Here is a 15,521-nt window from a genome sequence, read left to right as displayed (position 1 = left end):
GGTGTTTGCATAGGTTCAATAAGAATCTTTTCTTATAACAAGACACAATTGGGTAAGTCCTTGACTTAGCCTCTTAGCCTAGAGAGGTTTTTAAAGGTCTAATCTGAGATTCCTTGTTACCAAATAGTAAAAACAAACAATAAAATGAACAAATAACTAAAACTGACTTATACCAAGTCAATAAAGCCCCTTGGATATTACCAAAACTTTGACTAAAATGATGTATTTTAAAAATTATGCATACATAGAATCACTTTTCTTGTTACACTTATGTAAATAATCAGATCAAGTTTAATAAGACTACTGATTTTGCACAAAAAGAAGAGTTAGCCATGATTATTTTTGGAAAAATTGGAATGACCATAAAAAAGATTGTATTTCAATAGAAAACTATAGCACCATCATCAATTCTGGTCTTTGTTATGTCCTTGTGAATTGGATTGAATCCTAAAATTTTCTAGTTTCATTAGAAACTAAAACTGCCTGTTTCCGAAGCCCTGCCAGCTGAAATTGGATGACTTTAAATTCAGAAAAATTACTACAGCAGACCATGTATGGAAAATTTTCATGCCTGCTGCTATGTGGGTCACTTGGAGAATTCACTGGAACACCTGATGACATTACCAGAGACATTCAAACTGCAAGCCAGGAAAATCCATCAGGTTGCAATTGCCATCCTCATTCCACCACCAAAAATGCTTCAAACTCAAATTTAGAAATCTTGACTGGCTGCTCTCTGGACTTAAAGACTAAGATCATAATTTGTTCCTAATATTAACCTTTTTCTTTCTTTTGTTTTCATGGAATGCTACCTTGAATTCCCTTCAAGCAATACAATCTGAAATAAACAATTTAACCTCAACAGTACTCCAAAATAGAAGTCCTTGATATCTTAGCAACTTAACAAGGAGGCTCTTATTTGTTAAAAAAAAAAAAAATTGTTTCTATTAATAAATTAGAAATTGTTGAGCCCCATTTAAAGGATCTTAAGGAACAAATATGTCTTTTATCAGACAGGTGTTGCCTCCTCCTTATTTTATTGGTGAAATATTGGCTCCTGGGAATCTCTCTTCCAGGGAATTTAAAAATCCTTGGCTATTATTCTCTTTATAGGCATTTTGTTTACCGTCCTAGTATATCTTATCCTGTCAAGGATTTCACTGCTTTCTGGAAGGCACTCACACATCAAACGACTGCCATCATCATTAATTAACTTGAAGAACTCAACAACCCTACCACTGAAGCCCATGATGCAGGTAACGATGGCATGTAACCTTATATCTCAATACAACTGTTGAGGATAACAGTCACTGGAACTATTTCACTAGTGGTAACCGACAGGAATGCTATCACCTTCTTAGCTTGCTGGGAGGGTGACCAAAAGCAGGGGGATTGTTAAGGTAAATTAAAATGGAGACCAGACCTGAAGAATCTCAGAGAGGACAAAAGCAGTTACGATTTGTAAGTGACCTAAACCTTGCTTGATTTGCAAACATAAACAAACTTAACTTGAGCTATTTCTTGTGAATGCTTATATATATATTTTTTTAAAAGCAGAACTTAAGCTCAACCAATCAGAAGTTACTACTTATACAAACTTAGATAACAAGGGGCCTTTCAACCTGATAGACCAAAAAAGGCAATTGTGTAACTGTAACCAATTAAATACTTTGCTTTACTTCTGTGTCTGTCTTATAAAAGTCTCCTCTTTGTGTTCCTCGGTGGAGCTCCCAAACTATTTCTGGTTTGGAGCTGCTCAGTTCATAAACTGTTGATGCTTGGAAAAAAAAAACCACCAAAACTCTTTAAAATTTTACTGTGCCTCAGTTTATCTTTTTTAACAGTTCAAAAAAGATTAAAATAAATGATAATTATATTCTGTCCTGGAGAAGTAGGGAAAAGGTCATTCTTATGCATTGTTGGAGGGGAATAATTGATAGCCTTTTCTCGGAGAGCAGTGATGTAATGAATTAAAAGTCAGAACAAGAAAAACAAACAAGCAAAAGCACATGTTTTGGAACCAGCAGTTCTAAGTTTTGTTTTGTTTTTTTCTCAGCAAGTGTTTTGTTGAGCATCTTTCTAAAACGTCATGCCTGTGGCCTTTTGTTGCCCTGTATGGATGCACTGCCTCCACCAGTTGGTGCACAGCTGTCTCTTCCCCATGATTCTGGAGCTTCTCTTTATCTCTCCTACATCATTTTCCTGGTTCTTGGATCTTTGTTTACTCCTTTATACTGGCAGAACCCATCCTTGAGTAACTACAGGAGAAAAGGGGAATGGAAAATACATTTTGACAACTTTTATATTTAAAAATGCGTGTTTTACCATGACAGTTTGACTGATATAAAATTCCGAGTTGGAAACAATTTGTCCTCAGGATTTCAAAGGCATTGCTCTGTTACCTTCTTGCTCCCATTGTTGTTGAAAAGTCAGGAGCAATTATGATAACTATGGTAGTATGTAATCTGTTGTCTTCACTTTATCAGCATTTTCTTTTTGTTCCCTGTGTCTTGGAATGTCACAGGGATGAGCCTTGGAGTTTGTCTATTTCCATCCATTTGTTCCTCACAGTGAGTGGCCTTTTCAATCTAGAAATTCACAGGAAAACTTCTTGAATTAGTTCATGCATGATTTCCCCCTCTCTGTTTTCTATGTTCTCTCTTTCTAAAACTCCTTTTATTCAAGCATTCACCTCCTGGACAGTTGTCTTTTTCTTTTTTTTCTTTTTCTCTCCCATTTCTCTGTTGTTCTCATTCCCTCTCTGCCTCCCTCTCCCCCTCCCTCTGCATCTCTCCTTCTCTTTTACTTTATTTTCTGGGGAGATTTCCTCAATTTTATATTTCAATCATTCCATTGAAGTTTTAATTCCTGCTATCATATGTATTTTTAAGTTTCCAAGGGTTGTTTTGGAAACAGCCCTTGGAAAAAAAGTTTTCTCTTTTTATTAATGGTTCGTTGGGTGGTCTCTGTTTCTTCCCGGTTGCCTTCACTATTCTCTGTTTAGTTTCTTCTTTCTCTCTTTCCCTTGAGAACTTTTTCTCAGGCCTGGTAACAAAATTCTAAAGATAATTGGATATGCTGTGAGCCCACAGTGGGGCTGGTGCCCTGGGAGCTTCACAGGAGGATGACTCCTTGGCCATTTGCTTAAGGAAGTGCCTTGTCAATATCATTCAGCCTTCTCTCTTGGGTTGCTCAGGATCCCCAGGGAAGATTCACCCCATCTCTTGTCTAGAGGAAGAAGATCTGGCTGCCAACTTTCTGGAATCCAAAAAGGAGAAGAGGGCTGGGGTGTTTCTCAGCTTCTGGTACATGTTCTTCTCATAAGCCCTTGGTTTTCAGGACGTTGTCACCATCCTCACCTATACCTATTGCCCACCCCTTCCCTACCACACCCAGAAGCGCACCCTTCTTTGCAACCTCTCTAAGGCGTTCATTCCCAGTTGTCTGCCAAGGTCGGTCAAGGTCGCTCATCTGCAGAAAGTGGCAAGGGGATCTGGGTTCCTTGTTTATTCTTGAACAGCTTTATACTATTTCTTCTTAATTGGACTCCCCTAAACCACCCCCACTTTCTCAGCCATCTGGGCGATACTGTTGTGTAAATAAGATTTAACTTCTGCCTTCCTCAACTCTGATGAAAGGTTCTGTTTTCTCACTTCTAAGTCATTGCCCACTTACTCATTTTTTTTTCAGCTCCCCAAATTTTCTTGCTATTTTACTTTCTAGTTTCCATCATTCCTATGTTTCCTGCATTTCTTTATGCTCATTTTTGTGGATTTTAGGAGGGAACAGAAATAAAGGTGTATGTTCCATCTGCCATCTTTACCTGAGAATCTGAATGTTGATCTTAGATTACAGAATCTATGATCATAAATAAAATGGGCTGATCACCCATTATTCTCATTTGGTCCTCATGTGGTTTTGGTATCAATATTGTTCTAGCCACAGAAATTATATGAGCAGCTTCCCTCCTCTTTTCTATTTCCTGGAATAAATTGTATGAATTAAGAAATATCTATACCTTGAAAATTCTTCTGTGCCTGAAGTTGCCCTCCCCTCACCTCTCTAGTGCCTGAGATGGTTATATGATTGGATATTGATTTTTGAATTGTTGTTGCTTTAATCAAGCTTTTAATCTCAACACCAATTTTAATATTTTATATCTTCCCAGAAATGTATCCATTTTAAGTTATTCAATATATTAGTGTATGATTATTCACAGTATTGTTATTATGAAAATCTCTTTTGGGTGTCCGGGTATTTCTCATTTGTTCTCTTTTCTTTTCTTTTTTTCTTTTGAGACAGAGTCTTGCTCTGTCACCCAGGCTGGAGTGCAGTAGCGCGATCTTGGCTCACTGCAACCTCCTCTGTCTCCTGGGTTCAAGCGATTCTCCCACTTCAGCCTCTGAGTAGCTGGGATTGCAGGCGTGTGTCACCACACCTGCCTGATTTTTTGTGTTTTTAGTAGATACAGGGTTTCACCATGTTGGCCAGGCTGATCTCAAATTCCTGACCTCAAGTGATCCACCCGCCTCGTCCTCCCAAAGTGCTGGGATTACAGGCATGAGCCAATGTGCCTGACCTCTTCTCTTTGTTTTCTCTTTGCACTTTTAAACTTTTCTCTTGATTAGTCTTGCTACAGATTTGTATATCTTGTTCTTTTTTTTTTCCGAGAGCAGTATTTTATTTTGTTTCTTCTTCACTCCCTCTTCTCTCTTTCACACATATATTTCTCTATTTATTTGATTTCTGCCTATCTTAACTAGGATAATCTTAGCTCCTTTAACAGTATAGTTCCAAATCTCAGACAGTAGAAGTTGATTTCTTACTCACCTAATGAGTGGTGACTCCGCAGGACCATTCAGGGGCCCAGGCTTTCTGTCCTGTGGCTCTGCTGTCCTCCAGGTCTTCAGAGTTCTTTGCCTCCAGGAGTGGATGAGAAAAGAGGAAGTATGGCACATGGGAGTGTTTATAGGCCAGGTCTGGAACAGTGCCCATCACTTCTGCCTTCACTGCATGGGCTAAGATGGGGTCTACCTGAGTGTCTAGGAAGAGAAGAAAATAGGTATTTGTGAGCACCTTGTGGCTCTGCCTCTCTGCCTTCATTTCTGTCTTTTCTGATGCTTGGCTGCAAAGCTGCACATGTGCTGCGCAGAACTCAGGGAGGCTGAGTAGGAGGAGCTACAGGCAGGTGCTTCCCATGTCAACAAGATAAGTTGAGCAACAATGCGCCTGACAGACCCTTGCACCTACACCAACCTTCAGAACATCGCACCTGCCACTTCACCTCTGCCTTCCAAATCTCATGCAAGTTTCTCTTGCAAACTCAATACAGAGCCATAGAGGGAAGTGGGTCCTCAGAAATGCAGTTCCAGCTTATCTAAGTTGCTGTAGTACAAACCCTGTGCACCTTCTCTTTCTCTACCACCCTTTCCCTCTGTAGAAGTTGTCCCCATGTGATGTATGGCTCACTTTTTTGTCTCCATCCCTCCATGAGAATGGAAGCTCTATGAGGACAGGGACTTTGTTTACCTTGTATTCTCATATCCCCAGTCCTAGAACAGTGCTTGATGTATAGCAGTAGGTAATAAGTATTTCCTAAACTGGAATTAATTGAGTATTTATTTAGTGTGTACCAGGCTCTGCTGTCCAAGTGCTTTGAAAGGGTTAGTTCATTGAATCTTCAAAACACCCAATGAGGGAGCCACTAAATATTTAGAGCTGAGAAACGGAGACTTAGAGAAGCTTTGTAAATCACTCAACTCAGGGAGCTCATAAGAGGCTGAGTTGGATTATAAATGCAAGTGAGGGACTCTGCAGTAATAGCACAGTGATTTAGGTGTCATGAATACTATGGTAGAAGTGTAAATGAATCTATATATTTCTTTCCTCATTTTATTCATTTATTTTTAATACAGCCATGTCATACAGAAAATAATATATTTTTTTGAGACAGGGTCTTGCTTTGTTGCCCGGGCTGGAGTGCAGTGGCAGAATCACAGCTTACTGCAGCCTTGACATTCTGGGTTCAGCTGATCCTCCCACCTCAGCCTCCTGAGTATCTGGGACTACAGGCATGTGTCACCACGCTTGACTAATTTTTAATTTTTTTTTTTTGTAGAATGGAGTCTCCTTATGTTGCCCAGCTGGCCTCAAATTCCTGAGCTCAAGTGATCCTCCAGCCTCGGCCTCCCAAAGTGCTGGGATACAGGTATGAGTCACTGTACCTGGCCCAGAAAATAATTTTTTTAACCCCAAAAAAGGCTGGACCACTCAACAAGGGTTGATTAAGTCTGATAACTTGCATATGTTATACTAAAAGTTGGATAAGTACTTAGTGTAAGTAGAAAAATAAGTAAAAACTAGTTCAAAATTTATCTGTGGGCACTCCTTAAAATTATATCCAACAGAAAAAGATACCCAAGGATTTGAAAAAATCTTTAGAAGAGCTATACCCATAGTATTTTGTATGAAACCATTCCACTTGGTAAATATGTTTCCCAGAAACATTTCTCAATAGGCAAACTGATCCTGAAGGGAATGGGAAGCTGACTTTGGCTAAACTGCTCTGCTCTGGTGAGCCCTCTAGAGGTCATGTGACTCCCAGGCCAGAATACTGGGTTCTGCTGCTTCCCTCCACCCCTCCTGGGACTGGAGGTACCTGAGAAAAGGAGAGTCCAAGGTCTTGGAAGTTGGCCTGGAGAGCTCATATTCTATCCTGCGAAGGTGGCTTGACTTGTGGGACACTCACCGAGGTGGAGCTGAGCCTCTAGGATAGCTGTGACCTTCTTAAGGGTCCGTCTTCCCAGTGACCAGAGAGCACAGCCTGTCAGAGGCACTGCCTGCAGGCCCTGGAGACCACTGACAGATCCTTTATTGGCTTCCCTGGTCTGTTGTTGTCAAGAACCCTGGAGATTACCAACCTGCTGCTCCAGGACCTCCAACATGCTCTTGGGGAGCTCACATACATCCCTCTCTTGTTGAGAATGGTTTTGTTCCTTCTGTTTCACAGAGGACCCCAAAAACTCAGCCCACTCACTGTGGACTTTAATCAATATTATGTTTGGAGCATTGAGGGTAAGAATATTCAGACACACATATACACACACATGCTCACCCCCCCACACACGCACACATAGGTACACAAATGCACATGCATACCTGTGAGCTATACATGAAGGCACATTCGTGCACACACACCCACAAAACTCAGCTTCATTTAGGAACATATAATACTGCTTATGTCCTTTGGTTTTTCTCCTGTCATATTTTCTTCCATTTCCATTTCTACATGTAGGGTTGAATCACACAACAGAACAAACATGTGTGACTGATCTTTGCATGTTTGAGGCTGCAAGGCTGGAATGGATAGAGCATTCTCCAAAATCTTGACAGTTTTTTACTGTTTTGTAGGTCCCATGCTATTTTCTTAGAAGAGCATAAGAAGTGATAAGGTTGAGTGGTGGGTGGGTCAGTCCATGGAGAAAGAACGCCATGCTGAGATAGAAACTTATTTTGGAGTCAGTGAGGTGTTATGGTAACTTGATTAAAGTTAAATGCATGTAAAAAAATAGGATTTCCAGCTCCCAGTCTGGCATGTAAGGAGCTTGAAAATTGTCACTGCATCCTAACAAGTAAAAGTTGACCAAGCTGAAAAATCAATAACTCCAGAGGCCCCAAAGCCTGCCCCTTCCCATCAAGCCTACAGTTTTCCTCGGACTCTGTTCCTGCTTCCTGATCTTCCTCTTTCCTGCTCTGTCTCTGTCCTTTTCTTTCAGCCCAGGGGTCCGTGAATAAGGACAATAAGAGGAAATTTGTCTTTCTATGGCCAGTGATCAATACTCTGGTCACTCTCTCCTGTGTCCTCAGGGTGCCTGCTGACAGTTCAGAGATCTCTCTGAGAAGGCCAATCACAACAATGTCTCAGAGTATTCCTAACCCTTAACTCAGAATGGATTTGGTGGTGGGGGCTCTGGAAAGTCCTGGGCAGTCAGTCCTCAGTCCTGGGAGCAGTAGAAGCTTCTGAGATCAAATGGTCTCTGAGCATGACTTGCTTGGACAGCTATGAAATATGGAGCAAAACAATTAGGAGCATATTGAGGGGAATTCTTAGTGCACGCTCTAGAAGGATGGAAGTAACTGATGATGAGTGAAGCAGTATCTCCAAGCCTGGGAAGACCAGTAGACAACTGCTTTGATATTCTTTCAGGTGTCCTACAGTCTAAAGGAAAAAAGAGAGAAGAGGCCCTGGTCCTACTCCCACCACCACTGGATGTAAATTTAAGGCTTGGTCATTCTTCTAGACTTTGAGGCATGGCTTCCTGAGATGTGGATTCCTCAGATGAACAGCATTTCATAAAACATGTCACATTGCTGACATAGGCCAAATTTTTATTTTACCAAAAAAAGAATTACTTTCATCTTCTATGACTACTGTTTTTCCTAAAAGAAAAGGCATATTTAAATTGTGAACATTGCCTTGGATCATTAGTAGAAGAACCACATCTTGCCCCTCTCTCTTCCTCAGTGCTGCCTATGGAGGTGGCAGCCATCTCTTCCTCAGCATCATGGCCGCCCTCAGGCCCCTTGTGAAGACCAAGATCATCAAAAAGAGAAGCAAGAGGTTCATATGGCACCAGTCTTACTGATATGTCAAAATTAAGCATAACTGGTGGAAACCCGGAGGTACTGACAACAGGATTCGTAGAAGGTTCAAGGGCCAGATCTTGATGCCCAACATTGGTTATGGGAGCAACAAAAAAACAAAGCGCATGCTGCCCAGTGGCTTCCGGAAGTTCCTGGTGCACAACATCAAGGAGCTGGAAGTGCTGCTGATGTGCAACAAATCTTTCTGTGCTGAGATTGCTCACAGTGTTTCCTCCAAGAACCGCAAAGCCATCGTGCAAAGAGCTGCCCAGCTGGCCATCAGAGTCACCAACCCCAATGCCAAGCTGTGCAGCGAAGACAATGAGTAGACAGTTCATGTGCATGTTTTGTATTTAAATAAAACTGTAAAAACTGGGGTGGCGGGGGGGAAGAACCACATCTTGAGCTGGAGGAAACCTGAGGCCCTGAGAACTTCATGGAGCATGGACCCCATTCATTCCTAAATAACACACCTCTGGATTTTTACTTGAAGCAGTTCTAAGCCCTGTTATTTGGAGTTTTTCTGTTCTTTATAGATGAACCTAACCCTAATACAACTCTCACTATTCAGAGTTTTGTCAGGTACACAATTTTACTTTAACAGGGATTTTTCCTAAGCATTTTGGTGATATGATATCACCACCTTCTGGCTTGTGTTGTTTCAGTTGACAAATCTGCTATTTAAATTTCTTCATAAATGATTGGCTGCTTCCTTTTTGGTTTGTATTCTACAATTTCTCCACAATATGCCACAATGAGGATTTTTGTTTTATGCTTATATTGCTTGGTTTATGATGATCTATATTTGTGGCTTAATGACTTTTCAAACCTCTGGAAAATTCTCAGCCACTACATCATCACATACTACCTCTGAAGTTCAGTTTATGTCCCAGATGTAGGAAGCTCAAATGATTGCAGCTCCCATTGGCACAAGAAGACAAAACCAGGTAAACTGCAAAGCCATAGCTTTTCCTGACCCTATTAGAGAGGTGCAGTTACAAGGCACCCAAATCATCTAGGATCCAAGGCCACTCCAAAGAGAGTTGGGATGTGAGCACCAGCTCACCTGTCTCACAGAAAGGAGGAAGAGATGTGGAATACCAAACAAGTGGGTAAGAACAATTCAACTAAGGCTTTAACAAATTGTTAAAGGTCAGGTGCAGGCTAGCATGACTGTATAGTACTTCTGGGATCCTAGGACACAAAAGGAGTGATCACAGTCACTTTTAATCTCTTTCCTGGGGACCTCCACCAGGTGCTCATGAGAAAGACTGAAGGTGGAGTGAGCAATGAGAGATGGTCCCTCAGTGGTGAAAACATGGAGAAAGAGAGTGGAAAAATAGACTCTTATCCTCTATTAAACAAAAGCATCAAACCACTAAGGTGGGGGGAACAAGCCCTGTCACTTCCAGAGCGGAGGTGAAGACCCACTGAAGCTAAGGAAGCGGCGAGGAGAAAACTTTCTTGTTGCTGGAACGCAAATGTGATGACTGGAGCTCCAGCAGTCATTTTGGAAGTCATGAACTGAGACTGTGGAACAAACAGAAGGAGCCAAAGTCCCTGATGGTGCGATGCCAGCCCTGAGGAGCCTATCACTGAACTTTTAAGTGAGAGGTAACAAACTACTCTTTTGCTTAAACCACTTTTACTGCAGTTTTCTGTTATACCAGCCCGCTAATTCTAACGGAATCAGAACAAGTCCTACGACCCATTTACAGAGGAATCTCACATCCTTGGGGCTTCACCAGATCATAAACCCTGTATGTCCACCAAGATTCAGGTGGGCAGGAAGGCAACCTTGGGTTTCTGTGGGAAGAGCTCCTTGCAAACTCCAACTGCTATTTAAAAAAGAAGAAAAAGGAAATTCTTTTAGGCTTAAATTATTTTGGTGTGGAAGGCATTCCAAGGGTAAAATTTTTGAATATTGAGATCTGAGCGTAAGGTGTCTTAAAAACTACTGTCCCCTAGGCCTTATTTAAGAAATTATAGGAGCGAAATCAGAGATAAACCAGGTGAATTGCTCCCTCTGGTGGTGACTTTGGATTTATAAAAGGTTGGAGCCTGAGCGTTTTGCTGGTTGGTTTTGTTTTAGGACCAAAAAAAAAAAAAAAAAAAAAAAAAAAAAAAAAAATCTGAGTTCGGAAATTTTAAAACTAATTTTTTGTTTACTTTTGTCTTTAAAAAGTAACCTTGTGTAGGCCAGGCGTGGTGGCGAGAGCCTGTAATCCCAGCTACTCACAGGAGGCTGAGGCACGAGAATCACTTGAGCCAAAAAGGTGGAGGTTGCCGGGAGCTGAGACCTTGCCACTGCACTGCAGCCTGGGCGACAGAGCGAGACTCTGTCTCAAAAAAGAAAAGAAAAAAAAAAGCAACTTTGTGTTTCTTTCTTTCTTTCCTTCTTTTTTTTTTTTTTTTTTTTTTTTTAATAATAGTGCACTTACTGTGGAATGAATGGCATTTCCCCCTACAAAACTTAAATGGCTAAGGGTTTATGATATAATTATTTCATAGTTTCGAATTACCACGATTAAACTGATTATTGTATAAGTAGCTGGTGTCTGTATAACTGGGTCTGTTGGCCGGGCGCGGTGGCACACACCTGTAATCCCAGCACTTTGGGAGGCCGAGGCGGGTGGATCACATGAGGTCAGGAGTTGGAGAACATCCTGGCCAACATGGCGAAACCACGTTTCTACTAGAGATACAAAAATTAGCTGGGCATGGTGGTACATGGCTGTAATCTCAGCTACTTGGGAGGCTGAGAAAGGGGAATTGCTTGAACCCTGGAGGCGGAGGTTGCAGTGAGCCAAGATGGTGCCACTGCACTCCAGCCTGGGTGACAGAATGAGACTTGGTCTTAAAAAAAATAGAAATTAAAATAAAATAAAATAAAATTGGGCCTTCTAATCCATATAAAATTGAAAACTGTGTGGACCTAGTGTAATCATTATGCATGACCTGGTCAAGTTTTAAACTCATAATATTTCTATAATAAGTCTTAACATACTCAAGTCAATTGTTGATAACAATCTAGTCGTACTTTAGGATATTATTAGTAAACTTTTCGGACTTTGGGATAAGAAATACTCCTATCTAAGTATTTTTGAGAAACTGGAGCTCATTAAAATGGATGTAGCTAAAAAAACAATACTAGTATATATTAGGGACTAAATCTAAGTTAAAGATCTAATATCTATCATACATACATGCATATATAAAACACATATGTGATTTCAACCAATGGAATAAAGAAGGAAGAGAATTTTAGATAAAACTTCGAAAATTTGTTCTTGTCTATACTCTCTCTTTCATTTATCACATGAAGTTCTCTCTAAAGTTATTAGATACTAAAGTTATTAGATACCCTCCCTAATCTCTTCCTGAGGCTAGAACAGAAATTTGTTTTTTCAGTGTACAGGTATATTGTTAAGGTAATACTAACAGGGAGAATACTCTGGATAAATACAATGTAAAATAAATAATGAAAAAGAATATGCATAGTTCTCATACCATTCCTGTGAGTTTCATACCTTTGAATTTATTCATACCTATGAAACAAATCTATTGTGGGCATTATCTTATCAAACGTTTGAACAAGATTTAATTATTGTACTTGTTAGATGGGACTAGATTGTGCTGCAAGAATAACCTTCCCCCTCACTCCTCACCCTATCTCAATGGCTTAGGCCAACAAAAATTTACTTCTCACTTATACCTCAATTCTGATGCAAATGGACCATTAAAGCTCTGCTCATCAAAGACACTTTGGGATCCCACTGATAGAAACTTCTAAAGCCACTGTAGAGAAACAGGAAACACAGGGCATTCTGTGATGTTTCTTTAAAGCCTTGCTCTAAGCGATGTGTATTTCTGCTCAGAATTTCACTGACCAAAGCAAATCCTAAGGCCGTACCTACCTGCAAAGGGTGCAAGGCAGTGCAAAGAAATGGGCAGGAATGAGGAGTGGCTGAAGATTTGTGAACAGTCCTAAAGTTATCATATTTTCAACAAAAGTATAATCAAAATATAGGATGGCAAGATAACATATGATAGACTGTTTAAAAATTTTTTTTTAAATGCTTTTGATAGACAAGAAAAAAGTTCATGAAAGGGGGAAATCTAATTAATATATTTTCATATCAAGACACAATAGAAAATGACAGAGTAAAGTTAAAGTTGAATTGGATACAACTGAAAGTGCACGTGAAGATTGTATATGCTATTTTTTGTTTGGTTTGGTTTGGATTGGTCTTTGCCATTAACTTGAATACCAATTTGCAGTTGTGTCAAAGTTAATAACAAACAATTTTGAAAGTTCACTTATAAATTTATGTTATATTCCACTTACATTACTAGAATTTCTATTGCTATGAATAGTGAATGCAAAATGAGTTTGTTCAGTGGAGATTCCTGCTTATTAACATGCATCGAGTCATCACTTCAGGTGGACCTGATGTGACATGAAAGACCTGAAGTGACATGAAAGGCTTACAGAGTACACTGCTCACTATTCCCCACTCAGTTCATAATCTGGACTTGCAAAGCCAACTTCACTATCTTTCAGTGGCAAAATGCTACTAGGAAGTAAGGACTAGTCATACAAAACAAGTAAGATTAGTTAGCTAATAGAGCATGAATGCTCCTGAATGAAAAATCACCAAACATGGGCATCAGGAAGAGTTCATATAACCAAAATGAAATTTTAAATTATTATAAGAAGTGAAGTGTTGGAGCCAGCTTGCACTGGCTCACAAAAATTGTTTGCAAGCCTCTCTTTCCAACTCCACATCCAGTGGTGCCATGTTGCTAGCTTGAAATAAACCATGTGAGAGTATTTACACCATGGAAATTGGCAGTCACTACAAATCAGGGAACCTTTTAAAGAGCTGGTTATTAAACATTTACCTTAAACATTCATTGAATAGGAATGACTCAAGAACAATGGTTATTGGCCACTTGTATATCTTCTTTGGGAAACCCATTTTCAAATGAGGTTATTTGTCTTTTTATTGTTGGTTGGTTAGAGTTCTTTTCATATTTTGGATACCAGACCTTTATCAGATATATGACTTGTAAATATTTTCTTTTATTCTGTGGGTTGTCCTTTTACTTTCATGATGGTAAAATTTTGCAGCATAAAAGTTTTTAATTTTGATTAAGTCCAATTTATCTTTTTCTTTCTTTGGTTACTTTAGGTGTCATATCTAAGAAACTGTTGCTTAATCCAAGGTTACAAAGATTTATTCCTGTATTTTTTTTGTCCTAGAGTTTTATAGTTTTAGTTTTTACATTAGATCTTTGATCTATTTTGAGTTAATTTTATATATGGTGTGAAGTAGGTGTCTAAGTTTAGTCACATGTTCACATGTAGTTGTCCTAAATCAACTGTTGAAAGACTATCCTTTCCCCATTGAATTATTGTGGTACCCCTATCAAAAATTAGTCGACCATAAATGTATAGGCTTATTTCTGGACCATAAATTCTATTCCATTGATTTATATTTTTATATTTATGCCAGTGCATGTTGTCAGTCTCTACAGAAAGTGAATTTTGATAGGAATTGCATTTAATCTGTAGATCAAGTTGGGGAATATTGTCATTTAAGCAATATTAAGTCTTATAATCCATGAACAAGGAGTGTTTTTCAATTTATTCAGTTATTTAAAAAATTTCTTTCACCAATCTTTTTAAAAATTTATAAAGGTAAATAATTTATTTGGCTTATAGTTCTGGGGATGAAAAGTCCAAGACAAAGGGGGCACATCAGATCATGGCTTTCTTTTGGAATCATCCCATGGCAGAAGGAGGAAGGGTTGGGAGGAACCAACCTATCCAGAGGAAGAGATAACCAAATCCATCTGTATTTGTTCATTGTCACATTGCTATAAAGATTGGAGAGTGGGTAATTTATGGAGAAAAGAGATTTAATTGGCTCTGGTTCTGCAGGCTGAACAGGAGGCATGTCTGGGGAGGCCTCCGGAAACTTACAATCGTGGCAGAAGGGTGAAGGAGAAACAAGCACGTCTTCGCAAGGCAGCAGGAGACAGAGTGAGTGAGAGGGGTAGTGCCACACACACTTTTAAACCATCATATTTCATGAGAACTCACCAACATGAGAACAGCCAAGGGGAAATCCTCTGCCATGATCCAACCATCTTCCACCAGGTCCCTCTCCCAACATTGGGATTTACAATTCAACATGAGATTTGAGTGGGGACACAGAGCCAAACCATATCACCATCCTTTTGTCAGGAACCCATTCCTGCAATAACTAATCCAGTTCCCCAATACCAGCATTAATCCATTCATAAGGGAAGATCCCCATGACCTAATAACCTCACCTTAATAGTCTTATGCTCACTTTGGCAGCACATATACTAAAATTGGAATGATACAGAGAAGAATAGCATTGCCCCTTTGCAAGGATGACATGCAAATTCATGAAGCATTATATATATAATATATATGTTTTTAAACTGTAAGGATTTAATTTTATTTCCTTAAAAAGTAACTTTTATTTAGGTTCAGAAATACATGTGCAGGTTTGTTATATAGGTAAATTGCATGCCACAGGAATTTGGTATACAGATTATTTCATCACCCTGGTAATAAGCACAGTACCCAGGTATCTGTTATTCCCTTCTTTGTGTCCATATGTACTCAATGTTTAGTTCTCACTTATTAGTAAGAACATGAGGTATTTAGTTTTCTGTTTTTCCATTAGTTTGTTTAGCATGATGGGCTCCAGCTCCATCCATGTTGCTACAAAGGACATCATCTTGTTCTTTTTATGGCTGCATAGTATTCCATGATGTATATACATGACATTTTCTTTATCTAGTCTATCATTGATGGACATTTGCATTGATTCCATGTC

The 15,521-nt window shown here is 39.5% G+C and overlaps 1 non-coding gene and 1 pseudogene across 1 annotated transcript; both read left to right on the top strand.

The window, feature by feature from the left end:
* Positions 1 to 8,564: 8,564 nt before the first annotated feature.
* LOC119626764 (large ribosomal subunit protein eL32-like) lies at positions 8,565 to 8,982 on the top strand (annotated as a pseudogene).
* Positions 8,983 to 14,997: 6,015 nt separating this feature from the next.
* LOC119626910 (U6 spliceosomal RNA) lies at positions 14,998 to 15,104 on the top strand. Its single transcript, XR_005243088.1, has one exon. It is a non-coding gene; the product is annotated as a U6 spliceosomal RNA (small nuclear RNA).
* The last annotated feature ends 417 nt before the right edge of the window (positions 15,105 to 15,521 follow it).

The sequence above is a fragment of the Chlorocebus sabaeus genome, chromosome 17 (assembly GCF_047675955.1).
Source record: "Chlorocebus sabaeus isolate Y175 chromosome 17, mChlSab1.0.hap1, whole genome shotgun sequence".
Taxonomy (NCBI): Eukaryota; Metazoa; Chordata; class Mammalia; order Primates; family Cercopithecidae; genus Chlorocebus; species Chlorocebus sabaeus.
This window is presented reverse-complemented; position numbering and strand designations above follow the sequence as displayed.